The sequence below is a fragment of the Apium graveolens genome, chromosome 5 (genome assembly GCF_009905375.1).
Source record: "Apium graveolens cultivar Ventura chromosome 5, ASM990537v1, whole genome shotgun sequence".
Lineage (NCBI taxonomy): Eukaryota > Viridiplantae > Streptophyta > Magnoliopsida > Apiales > Apiaceae > Apium > Apium graveolens.
The window spans coordinates 234,290,910-234,303,173 of record NC_133651.1 but is presented as its reverse complement, the minus strand read 5'-3'; the positions used below and the strand labels follow the sequence as shown (position 1 = coordinate 234,303,173).

The 12,264-nt window shown below is 37.3% G+C and overlaps 1 non-coding gene across 1 annotated transcript; it reads right to left on the bottom strand.

Annotated features, from left to right (window-relative positions):
• Positions 1-4,325: 4,325 nt before the first annotated feature.
• On the bottom strand, positions 4,326-4,432 carry LOC141663222 (small nucleolar RNA R71). The gene has a single exon (XR_012551301.1). It is a non-coding gene; the product is annotated as a small nucleolar RNA R71 (small nucleolar RNA).
• Between the last annotated feature and the right edge of the window lie 7,832 nt (positions 4,433-12,264).

Here is a 12,264-nt window from a genome sequence, read left to right as displayed (position 1 = left end):
TCACTAAAGAAAAAGGATGATTCTGAAGATGACCAGGGAAACCCTAGCAAGGGCAAAAGTCAAAGTCAAGGAAAGCAAAGCAGCAAAGTTTCTTCACATAAACTAATTTCTGATTCTAGAAAATCTTCTATACAGAAGAATATAAGTTCTGAAGCTGTGAATGCTCAAACTTTGATATCAAGTTCTGATATTCTGATTCAGTCTGGAAGTCAAGACTCTCAGAAGTTTTTACAAACTCTGAAGCTCAAGGGAAGGGAGACCACTATCTACTATAAGGATCCCAAGATTCAGACTCTTGATGAAGAAATTGCTAAAAGATTGTTTCTCAAGCATAATCCTAGAATGGATTTAGAGGCTCTAAAGGAGGAAGAAGCTAGATTTGCTGCTGAGAAGACAAATCCTAAGTCTGAAGCTTCTAATGCAAAGAAGCCTCCCAGACCTAAGGAAAAAGGCATAGTGATAAAAGAAAGATCTGCCACAGAGATTCCTACATCAAGGACTAGATCTCAAACTACTACTGATCCCAAAGACAAGGTAAAAGGAAAAGTTGGGGAGATAGTCAAGAAGCAGGAAATGAAGATTCCTCAAATTCTGATGGATCATGTGTACAAGTTGGTTCAAGTCTTTGATGATGCTGCTGCTGAAGATGAAACTGTTAAAACTCTGAAAAGAAAAAAGATGACAGAAGAATCTAAGACAACCTCTGACATAGCTCAAGTTATTCAGAGTGAAGATATTTCAGAACAACAAGCTACAGAAGAATCTACAAATCCTGAACAAGTCATCAAGACATCAACCTCTGATAGAGCTCAAGTTAATTTGAACAAGATGACAGTTGCTGATAAGAAGAAACTCCTATGGAAAAATGCTAATCCGTCAGATCCTAAGAAAAGTCAACTGATATATGATTTCATGACTGTTGGATTGAATGCCAGAGAAGCAAGAGACATATCTGGGTTAGGATCAAGCAAAGCCGGGATCAAAACAGGAGTTGAAGTAACTATCAAAGATCCATTTTTATTAACTGACAAACCACTTGAAGAAGTTACACAGAAATACCTTGACAAGGTTATATCTGCTCAAGTGGTACTGGATACTCATGATAAGAGTAAAATCAAGGAAAAGCTGATTATATTCTTAAAGATGGAAGAACATACAGAATGTCAAAATCAGACGTGCTGAACAAATCTCTTATAGAAATTCAGTTCTTTCATTATCTTTTAGAGGTAAAGTCTGAGGTTACTAGAAGATGGTCAAATTTCATGATGAAGACCATAAGGGATAAAGCCAGAATCTTTGGATCAAGGGTTGCATAATTTATTCCAAAAATAGTTGAAGATAATGGAAGAGAAATTCTAATAAAGAAGAATTCTGCTAAGATGGAAGTTATTCAGAAAGAGAAATGTCTATACTACAATGAAGACTCCTCTCATCCAAGGGTAATCAGACTTGGTGATGGATTGGAAAGAAATCACATTTCAGCACTTAAGACTGCCATCTACTAGATTGGAAGTCAAGATGAAGAACTGATACAAGTCAAAGAGAAGCTGATATCAAACTTTGTCAAGAATCATTTTGGATTCAGGTTGATTCAGTAAGATTGGTAAAAGCTACAAGGACTGTAAGTTATAATTAGTTGTCTAAATAAACTCTCATTGCATTTGTACTTAAATGTTTTTGACATCATCAAATCTATTAACTTATATATTTTTCATAGTTTACAAGTTGGGGGAGATTGTTAGATATATTTGTGATGTCATGTCTAATCTGATTTGTTTAGTTTCAGAACTTATTATCAGAATATCAAAACTTAACTGGAAATCGGAACTTACTGAAGACAGGAAGTTATCATAACTTAAGGCGTCAGAACTTATATCAGAACTTAAGTGCGGATACACTTCAGGGATGAAAAGCGGCTGATTTGTAGGAGATGATCTGGATTAAAGAAAAGAAGATATGCTTAGAGAGTTGGACAACTAAAGGACTACATAAGATAATATCTGATTGATATATTTTAGGAAGAGATATATTTTATTTCAATTAGAAGATATCTTGTAATTGTGTACTATATAAACACAGCTTAGGGTTTACTCTATAAGTGTTATCATTCATGAGAAAGATTATTCATTATAACCTTAACAGCTCTTAGTGATATTCATACATCATTGAGAGAGTAGTTTAACCTACCGTAACATAGTTCATTATATTGAATAAACTTGATTACTGTTACATACTTGTGTTCTAAGTCGATTTGATTATATAAGCACTATATTCAACCCCCTCCTATAGTGTTGTGTGACCTAACAGGATTTTATATCTACTTGGAACGCTTCATTTTAGGCTTAATTTGGTGTTTTGGACTCAAGTTGTTGGTATTTTTGATGTGTTTTTGTGTTTTTGCTTCTCAGGCAGTAGTTGGAGGATAAATGGAGATTTTATTCAATATATGCTGAAAAGAGCCAAGAATCTGAAGTCAAGGTCATTCCCAATTTTTAGAGGATCTCGAGAGCTTCGCATGGACTATTGGGTCGTCGATTTTGATAAGCGAAACTCAACTTACAAGCAAAAGAAGAAATTGGAGAAAAAATCCAGAAGCACGGTTCGCCCGTACAGGGAAGAGGGGCGGCCACGCTGAAAGAACAGTAGCACGGCGCGCCCGTGCTAGAATGCGGGGCGGCCGTGCCAGAAGGACAGAAATAGAGCGCGCCCGCGCAGTGATAGCGCGCAACCGCGCCAGGTCGTTTTCACAGAATCCTGATTCCAGTCTGATTTTGAGAGTATAGAAGCCCAGAACGACCAGAAGCCTATATTTATCAATAAAAATACGTTTTTAACAAGAAGGAGGCCTGGGAGAGCAATAAGAAGACCTATAGAGCATGAGAAGGCTACGGAAAATAAGACTTATGTTTTCTTTAATATAGTTGATACTTGGATGCTCGTTTTCGATTTGTCTTTGAACCCTAGTACTCTTATATTGTTTATTATCATGCTTTCATTGGAACCCATGGTGATGATGAGTTTGATTATGAACTAATCGTTATCGTGGGGTTCTAGCGGATTTAATTATGGATTTCTTTAGTTAATTTATTTCAATATCTTGGTGTGTGGTGATTGTATGTTAACCTAGTATTGGTTGTGCTTATTCGTCTTATGTGCGTAGCTAACATATAAGATAGTGTATGAATTTCTATTGAAGCGACAGTAAATATAGAGGTTTAGAACTTGCCATGCTAGCATAGGTTCATTTGTTATTGTTATGCATGATTCATAGGTAATTTTAACCATCTTACTTGCCCTATATAATCAAGATAGATAACTTGCGCATTAAACCGTTATGTTTTCAATTCTTATAGACATATAAGGACTAAGCATAATTGGTATCCATTCAACTTATATCTCTTTTGTGGATGCTTGGTAGTAGGGTATTCGTACAACGAAAGTTGCCGTTTACTAGTTTCGTGTTATCTGATTAGTGTCATCACCATTACATGCTAATGTTAAGAACAAACAGGCTATTTAATAAAGTATTTAATGAAGTTAGGATCCCATATTTGTCATATATAGTAATTCAACCTCAATTCTCTTAATTAATGTTATTTAGTATAATCTCTTAGTTTAATCAAAATCCAATTTGTTATTTGTCTTAGTATTGAGCGATAACCATACATTGTTGCATAGGTGCATAAATTGAACTTAACATAAACCAGTCTATGTAGGAACTAATCTGATTTATATCTTATACTACTTACGAACACGTATACTTGCGTGAATTTTAGCGCGTGTATTCGCCGTAACAAGTTTTTGGCGCCGCTGCCGGGGACTCGGTGTTGTCAATTTTTGGTTTATGTGCTTGTCATCAGTGGTCGTTAAAGTTCACTGACTCGGATTCTTTTACTTTCAAGATTTATTTGTTTGTGTTTCAGGTACTCATTACAATGGGAGATCCAGCAGCACGAATGAAAGCCTTGATGCATTTTTCTCAACCCAAGATCAATGACATTCAATCTAGCATTGTCAGGCCATCTATCACAGCTAATACCTTAGAGATCAAGCCTGGCATAATTCAATGGGTGCAGAATTCAATCCAGTTTGGGGGTTCTTCAACGGAAGATCCCAATATGCACATTAGGGATTTCATTGAGATCTGTGACACCTTCAAGTTCAACGGTGTTTCTGAAGATGCTGTGAAGCTGAGACTATTCCCATTCTCTCTGAGGGACAAGGCTTAGAGCTGGTTACACTCTCTACCAGCTGGTTCGATTACTACTTGGGAAGATCTTGCTCAAAACTTTCTCACTAAATTCTTCCCTATGGCAAAGACAACTACAATCAAGAATGCTCTTACTCAATTTGTGCAGCAATCAGGAGAATCTTTATATGAAGCTTGGGAGCGCTACAAGGAGATGCTTAGGAAGTGTCATCATCATGGAATGCCTGATTGGATGATCATCAATTATTTTTATAATAGTTTGGGAGCACAGTCCAGACCCATGCTCGATACAGCATCAGGTGGAGCCTTATGGGCTAAGAGCTACGATGAAACTTATGATCTAATTGAACTGATGGCTGCTAATAAATATCAGTATCCAACCCAAAGATTACCACCGGGAAAGTTAGCAAGAGTTCTTGAAGTGGATACAGCTACGTCTTTCACTGCTCAACTAAAGGCGTTGACTATGAAGGTCGATTCTCTAGCTAACTATGGTGTTAATCATATAACCAGTATTTGTGAGATGTGTGCAGGTTCGCATGCGACGGAATAATGCGCTATATCTAGTGAATCAGCTCAGTTTGGGAGCAACTTTCAGAGATCGTAGCAACCAGTTCCAGATACTTATCATCTTGACAACTGGAATTATCCTAACTTCAGCTGGAGCAACAATCAGAATGTGATGCAACAGCCGTTTCAACAGTTTGGAAATAAGCAATTCAATCCTCCTGGTTTTCAGCAACAACTCGCACCAAGACAACAACTCCAACTTCAAACTCATGAAGGTGCAGGTCAATATTCGAATGAAAAATCTGAATTGGAGGAGTTGAGGCTTATGTGCAAAAACCAGGCTCTTATATGCCAAATCCAGGCTGTTTCTATCAAGACTCTGGAGGACCAAATAGGGAAAATTGCCAACGCCTTATTGAATCGACCACCAGGAACGCTTTCTAGTGATACAGAAGCCAATCCAGGCAAGAGGGAAGTTGAAGAACAGGTGAATGCCATCACCTTAAGGTCTGAAAAGGTCGCAAGTCCCCAAATTCAGCAAGACGATGAGCCTGAAAAATCTCGAGTTTCAGAAAATGAGGTTGTGGCTGAAGAAGAAGTGCTAAAGGAAGCAGAAGTGGAACCAAGGAAGATAACTGGTGAACACACTCCTCCTGAGGGTAATACAGGGGAGAAACAAGTCTATCCTCCACCTCATTTTCCTAAAAGGCTGCAGAAGTAGAAGTTGGATAAGCAATTTTCTAAGTTTCCAGAGGTGTTCAAGAAACTTCATATCAACGTACCTTTCGCTGAAGCTCTTGAAAATATGCCTAGATATGCAAAGTTTATGAAGGGTATTCTATCTCGGAAAGTGAAGCTTGATGACTTGGACACCGTTGCTCTTACGGAGGAATGCAGTGTTGTGCTACAACAGAAGTTGCCTCCGAAGCTTAAAGATCCTGGAAGCTTCACTATTCTTTGCACTATTGGAAACTTGTCATTTGAAAAATGTTTGTGTGATTTGGGAGATAGCATCAATCTGATGCCCTTGTCTATCTTCAAGAAGCTTGGTCTACCTGATTTGAAGCCGACATATATGTCCTTGTAGTTGGTCGATCGTTCTATTACATATCCATGAGGCATTGTGGAGGATGTGTTGGTCAAAGTGGACAAACTTATCTTTCCTGCTGACTTTATAATTCTTGACTTTGAGGAGGATAATAAGATTCCCATTATCTTGGGGAGACCATTCTTAGCTACTGGCCGAACTATGATCGATGTGTAAAAATGAGAGCTTACGATGAAGGTTCAAGATCAGAAGGTGACTTTTCATGTGTTCAAGGCAATAAAGTTACCCACAGCTAAAGAGGAGTGCTTTAAAGTAGAGTGGGTCGACTCTGTCATGAATTCGGAGCTTGAGCAATTGCCAAAGTCAGATACCTTAGAGAGATCCTTAATAGGGGAATCAGTTATTGAAAAGGAAGAAGGAGCAGAGCAACTGCAGGTTTGGAATGCTCCTCCGTGGATGAGGAAGTTGTATATGCCATTCGATTCTCTTGGGTTAGCAGAGCTAAAAATTTCTCAGGAGCATTTTGAAACATCTATTGAAGAAGCTCCTACACTTGAGCTCAACTGACTGCCAGATCACTTGAGTTATGCATTCTTAGGTGCACCCCATGATAAGGGGTTGGGATAAATTTTTGATGATGTAGAAAGTGGCCGGACGGATCCTCCAGTGTCTACAGAGGGTTCTTCTCATGTGTAGCAGGTAGTTGATAGGACTAGTATTGGTGATGAGCAGTACAGGCGAATGACTAGGCTTATGGAGGCCATGCATGACATTCACCGTCGTTTTGCTGCAGATTTGACACACGCTCTAGGTACTATTTCTCGAGACACTGATGTCGAGGTTGATTGGCCACCTGATCCTCCACCCGAAGAGGGTGATCCTCCCGCTAACTAGGTATGCCTCAGATCCTTATTATTACCTTCAACGAGGATATTGAAAATTTTAAGTTTGGGGGTGATAATGTAAGGATTATTTTGTGTGTGTCCATATAGATTCATATTGCATGTTTAGTTGTAGTTCATTCATATTTTTGCATGATTGTTCATTTAGGACATATTTGTTTGTATTTTTGTTTGTGTTATTGTGTGAGTCCATGTAGTTGCATTTGCATGCATATAACATAATCCTTTAGGTTGAGCTATTTCTGATTGATTGGTTGATGTTGATGTGAGTGTAGTGATGACGAATAGAGGGATGTTTAAGTCCTAATGAATTTATTTACATGCCAGAAACAAATATTTTCACAAAGTCTTATAGGGTTGCTTTTGATCTAAATCATGATCATACTTGTTTGTTGTTGAGATTTAATCACTTGGTTATATTTAGAATTTGTGATATTCTCGTAATGACGTAAAAGCACTGATTTTTAAACTGGAGAAAAGCAGGATTTCATTGCTAGTTGTTGTAAGGCTAGGCGTTAAATGGCTAGTAGCCGGCTCATAATTTTATGAGTAGTCTAGGTTTGAATGAGATGGAGTGAAACACACTCATTCAGAAATTGTTGAAAAAAAGAAGAGGAAAAAGAAAAAAGAAAAAAAAGTATATGTTTATGCATAATTGATCAAGAGTGAGCTCTTTAATACTCGAGTTATTAAGTTCTAGCGGAGTTTGTGCCTAGTGACCTAAGGCTTTTATAAGTCTGGGATCCGCTAACCTAATGCTCGCTATATGGGTATTATTGCATAAGTCTTTTGGGACCTCATTCATTGCACGGTCAAGTAAGCATCTTTGTTATGTGTTCAATAATAACATGAATCCTTGTATAACTCTAGTAGAAAGGAGGTGTTGTGAGTCATTTTGCATTTAACTTCTATTCTAGTTATAAACTTGTGATTGTTTTGATGTAAAACAAGTTATGGTTATTGATCTAGTATCGAGAGTATATCTGTTAAGCATCCCACACAAGCATATTTCTGGTTTGTAAGTTGGTTTGTGGGATTTATTAGAGCTCTATTTTGAGTCATTGCATTCTTAGAGGCATTATCTTGTTGGTTGGTTATGGTTCTGAGGGGATCGATTGCATTATCATTTAGTTGTATTCATGTAGTTGCATTCATGCATTAGGTTTGTTTTGTAGTTTTGAGTCTGTTTATGCTTGAGGACAAGCATCGATTCAAGTTTAAGGGTGTGATGAGTGGATTTTATATCTACTTGGAATGCTTTATTTCAGGCTTAAGTTGGTGTTTTGGACTCAAGTTGTTGGTATTTTTGATATGTTTTTATGTTTTTGCTTCTCAGGCAGTAGTTGGAGGATAAATGGAGATTTTATTAAATATATGCTGAAAAGAGCCAAGAATCTGAAGTCAAGGCCATTCCCAATTAGTAGAGGATCTCGAGAGCTTCGCATAGACTATTGGATCATCGAATTCTGATAAGCGGAACTCAACTTACAAGCAATAGAAGAAATTGGAGAAAAAATTCAGAAGCACGCCATGCCCGCACTGGGAAGCGGGGCGGCCGCGCTGAAAGAACAGTAGCACGGCGCGCCCGCGCTGGAATATGGGGCGACCGCGCCAGAAGGACAGAAATAGAGCGCGCCCGCGTTGTGATAGCGTGCGGCCGCACCAGGTCGTTTTCACATAATCCTGATTCCAGTCTGATTTTGAGAGTCTGGAAGCCCAAAACGACTAGAAGCCTATATATATCAATAAAAATATGTTTTTAACAAGAAGGAGGCCTGTGAGAGCAATAAGAAGACCTAGAGAGCACGAGAAGGCTACAGAGAAGAAGACGTATATTTTCTTTAATATAGTTGATACTTGGATGCTCGTTTTTGATTTGTCTTTGAATCCTAGTACTCTTATATTATTTATTATCATGCTTTCATTGGAACCCATGGTGATGATGAGTTCGATTATGAACTAATTGTTATCGTGGGGTTCTAGAGGATTTAATTATGGATTTCTTAAGTTAATTTGTTTCAATATCTTGGTGTATGGTGATTGTATGATAACCTAGTATTGGTTGTGCTTATTCGTCTTATGTGCGTAGCTAACATATAAGATAGTGTGTTAATTTCTATTGAAGCGACAGTGAATATAGAGGTTTAGATATTTCCATGCTAGCATAGGTTCATGTGTTATTGTTATGCATGATTCATAGGTAATTTTAAACATCTTACTTGCCCTATGTAATCACGATAGATAACTTGCACATTGAACCGTTATGTTTTCAATTCTTATAGACATATAAGGACTAAGCATAATTGGTGTCTATTCAACTTCTATCTCTTTTGTGGATGCTTGGTAGTAGGGTATTTGTACAACGAAAGTTGGCATTTACTAGTTTCGTGTTATCTGATTAGTGTCATCACCATTACATGCTAAACTTAAGAACAAACAGGCTATTGAATGAAGTATTTAATGAATTTAGGATCCCATGTTTGTCATATATAGTAATTTAACTCAATTCTCTTAATTAATGTTATTTAGTATAATCTCTTAGTTTAATCAAAACTCAATTTGTTATTTGTCTTAGCATCGAGCGATAACCATACATTGTTGCATAGGTGCAGAAATTGAACTTAACCTAAACCAGTCTATGTGGGAACGAATCTGATTTATATCTTATACTACTTGGGAATGCGTATACTTGCATGAATTTTAGCGCGTGTTTTCGCCCTAACATTTATTAGATGAGTTTTCATCCTCATGATTCACTTTCTCGGTTGACTCTTCTTTTATCTGTCGATTGTGTTGATCTCAGCTTCATCTTTAAAATCACTATCAATATTTAGATTTTCATAAGGGCTTCAGCTTCATTCTCATCAAGGCATTCCAAGTCTAGACACTTGTCATCATCAAAGGTCACATCTGTGCTTTATATTATTTTCTTTTGCTCAAGCACATAAACTCTGTAGGAAGTCCTTTTCAATGAATATCCTAGAAAAATTGCTTCAAAAACTTTAGAGTCAAATTTTCCAACATATTCAGAGTTGTCTTTGAGCACAAAGCATTTTCTTCCAAACACATGTAGATGCTTGATAGTAGGCTTCCATTTTGACAAAATTGAGTAAGGTGACTTGCCAAGATTTTTGTTGATGAGATATCTATTTTGAGTGTAGCATACAGTGTTGACAGCTTCTTCCCAAAAACTTGTTGGCAAATTGGCATCTTGCAGCATTATTTTAGCAGCCTCAAATAGAGTTCTATTCATCCTTTCAACTACCCCATTTTGCTGAGGTGTCCTTGTAGATGAGAACTCTTGAACAATACCCTTGTCTTTGCAGAATTCATTTAAAATTGCATTCCTGAATTATGTGTCATTGTCACTCCTCAATCTTTTCACACAATTATGATCTTCAGCCTGCTTCTCAATCTTCTTGATGTGTTCAATGATAATGTGTGGAGTTTCATCCTTTGAATAGATAAATTCCAGCCAAGTGTATCTTGAGTAGTCATCCACCATTACCAGTGCATATTTCTTCCTTGAAATAGACAAGACATTGACTAGTCCAAACATATCGCATGTGAATAAGCTACAATGGTGCACTTCTTGAATTTGCAATCTTGCTCTTGTGACCGGACCTTTTCATTTTGACTTTTTGACAAGCTTCACAGACGTCATCTTCAGAAAATTCCAGAGTTAGCATATCTCTCACTAATTCCTTTTTCACCAGGGTATTGATTGCCTTGAAATTCAGGTGAGAGAGTTTCTTGTGCCACAATTTGATTTACTCAATGGATGCTGGTGTAGAAGTAACATATACCATCCTTATTCTCTGAGTATAGATCTGCAACAAACAAGCTTCCTTTCCTTGCTCCTTTCAACACAACTCACCAGTCTTTTTGCTGTTAATTGAGCAGTCTCCTTTGTCAAATGAAACATTGAATCCTCTATCTATGAATTGACTGACACTTAGGAGATTCACCTCAAGACCAACTACCAGTGCTACATCTTCAATGACAACATTCCCAGAAACCAGCTTGCCATATCCCTTTGTGAATGTTTTATTGTTCTCCCCAAAAGTCACCAATGGGCCAGCTATCTCCTCAAATTATGATAGCAAGGCCTTATCACTTGTCATATGTCTGGAGCATCGACTGTCAATGATTCATATGACTCTCTTTATTTTTCCCTGTATACAATGATGATTAAGTATGTTTAGCTACCCAAGCAGTGTTGGGTACTTTCTTTTTGTTAACTGAAGTTGCAAAAGTAGAATATAATGATACAAAAAGAATAGTGTTCAATATTGATTTGGATTTTCCCTTTTAGCTGTAGATCCAAGATTGATTTCTTTGAGATCTACTCTCAATTTATGACAGCTTGTCATAACCTTCATGTTACATGAAATGCAATCAAATTTATCACAATAATAAAAAGGGATCTTCAGCCTTTGCTTTATTGTATTTACATGCTCCTACTTTTGGCTCACTAACAGCCTTTTTACAAAGGTGAGTTAGGTGACTGGTTGAGCCATACTTTTGACATTGTTTCCTGGGAGCATCTGTAACAAATGCAAAGTTATTGCTCTTGTTCACTCGAATTTTCCCATTTCTGTTCTTCTTCTTCTTTCCTGCATTCTCAGTCTTGATTTCCTTGATTGGTGTCTTATAAACTTGATTGACCATGGGCTTCCTGCATTCTCAATCTTGATTTCCTTGATTGGTGTCTTAGAAACTTGATTGATCATGGGCTTCTTCTCAGCTTTAATGGTTGGTGTGGTTTCTAAATTTATTATTTTACTGTCCTCGTCTACAAGTTCTTGCTTGATGATCAACTCATCCTCCCTAAAATCAATCTCACATGCCTTGAACAAAGGTGCATCTACTTTTCTCAGCATAACTGGGACATCTTGATCTGCAATTGCCTTACCTTTGTCACCTTCAATTTTATTGTTACTGTTCAAGGAATCATAGTCCAAACCAATTGCTACATTAGCACAAGGTTTGTTCTTCTCATGGTATTGTCCAACCAACTGAGATACATTTCTGAAAGACTTTAATTCACTTCATTCTTTTCTAATTTTCCCCTCATCACTGCTTCAATTTCACTTGCACACTTGAGCTTGTTTTTTACATATTCATTTTCTTGATTGACCATTTCAAGCTCAACAAGTTGCAGCTCCAATTCTTATTTTTCAATCTCAAGCTTCTCACTAATCTTTGACAGTCTACAAACTTCCTCAGTAGATGCCACCATGCTTGTGTGGATATGAAACATCTCTACACTCATCTTTTCAATAGTTTCTTTATATTGGCTTGTATTTAAATCAATGGTAGTTAGAGTTGGTACCTCTGATTTTGATGAGGATGATTCTCCTTGCTCAAGAGCCATGAATGCATAGTTTCCAAATGTAGCGACTGGGAATTTCATGACATGATTAAGTGAATAAAGTATAATTTTGTGTTGTAATTATATATATGATTTTGCTGGTTAATTGTCCTTCTTGTATATTAGTAACTGGGAATGTAAAATGACCCGTTCCAGTTTGATGAGTCAGCTTAGGGGATAAGCTGTGTTGTCGGGCCGTCAGGTAGAACGGAACCCGTCT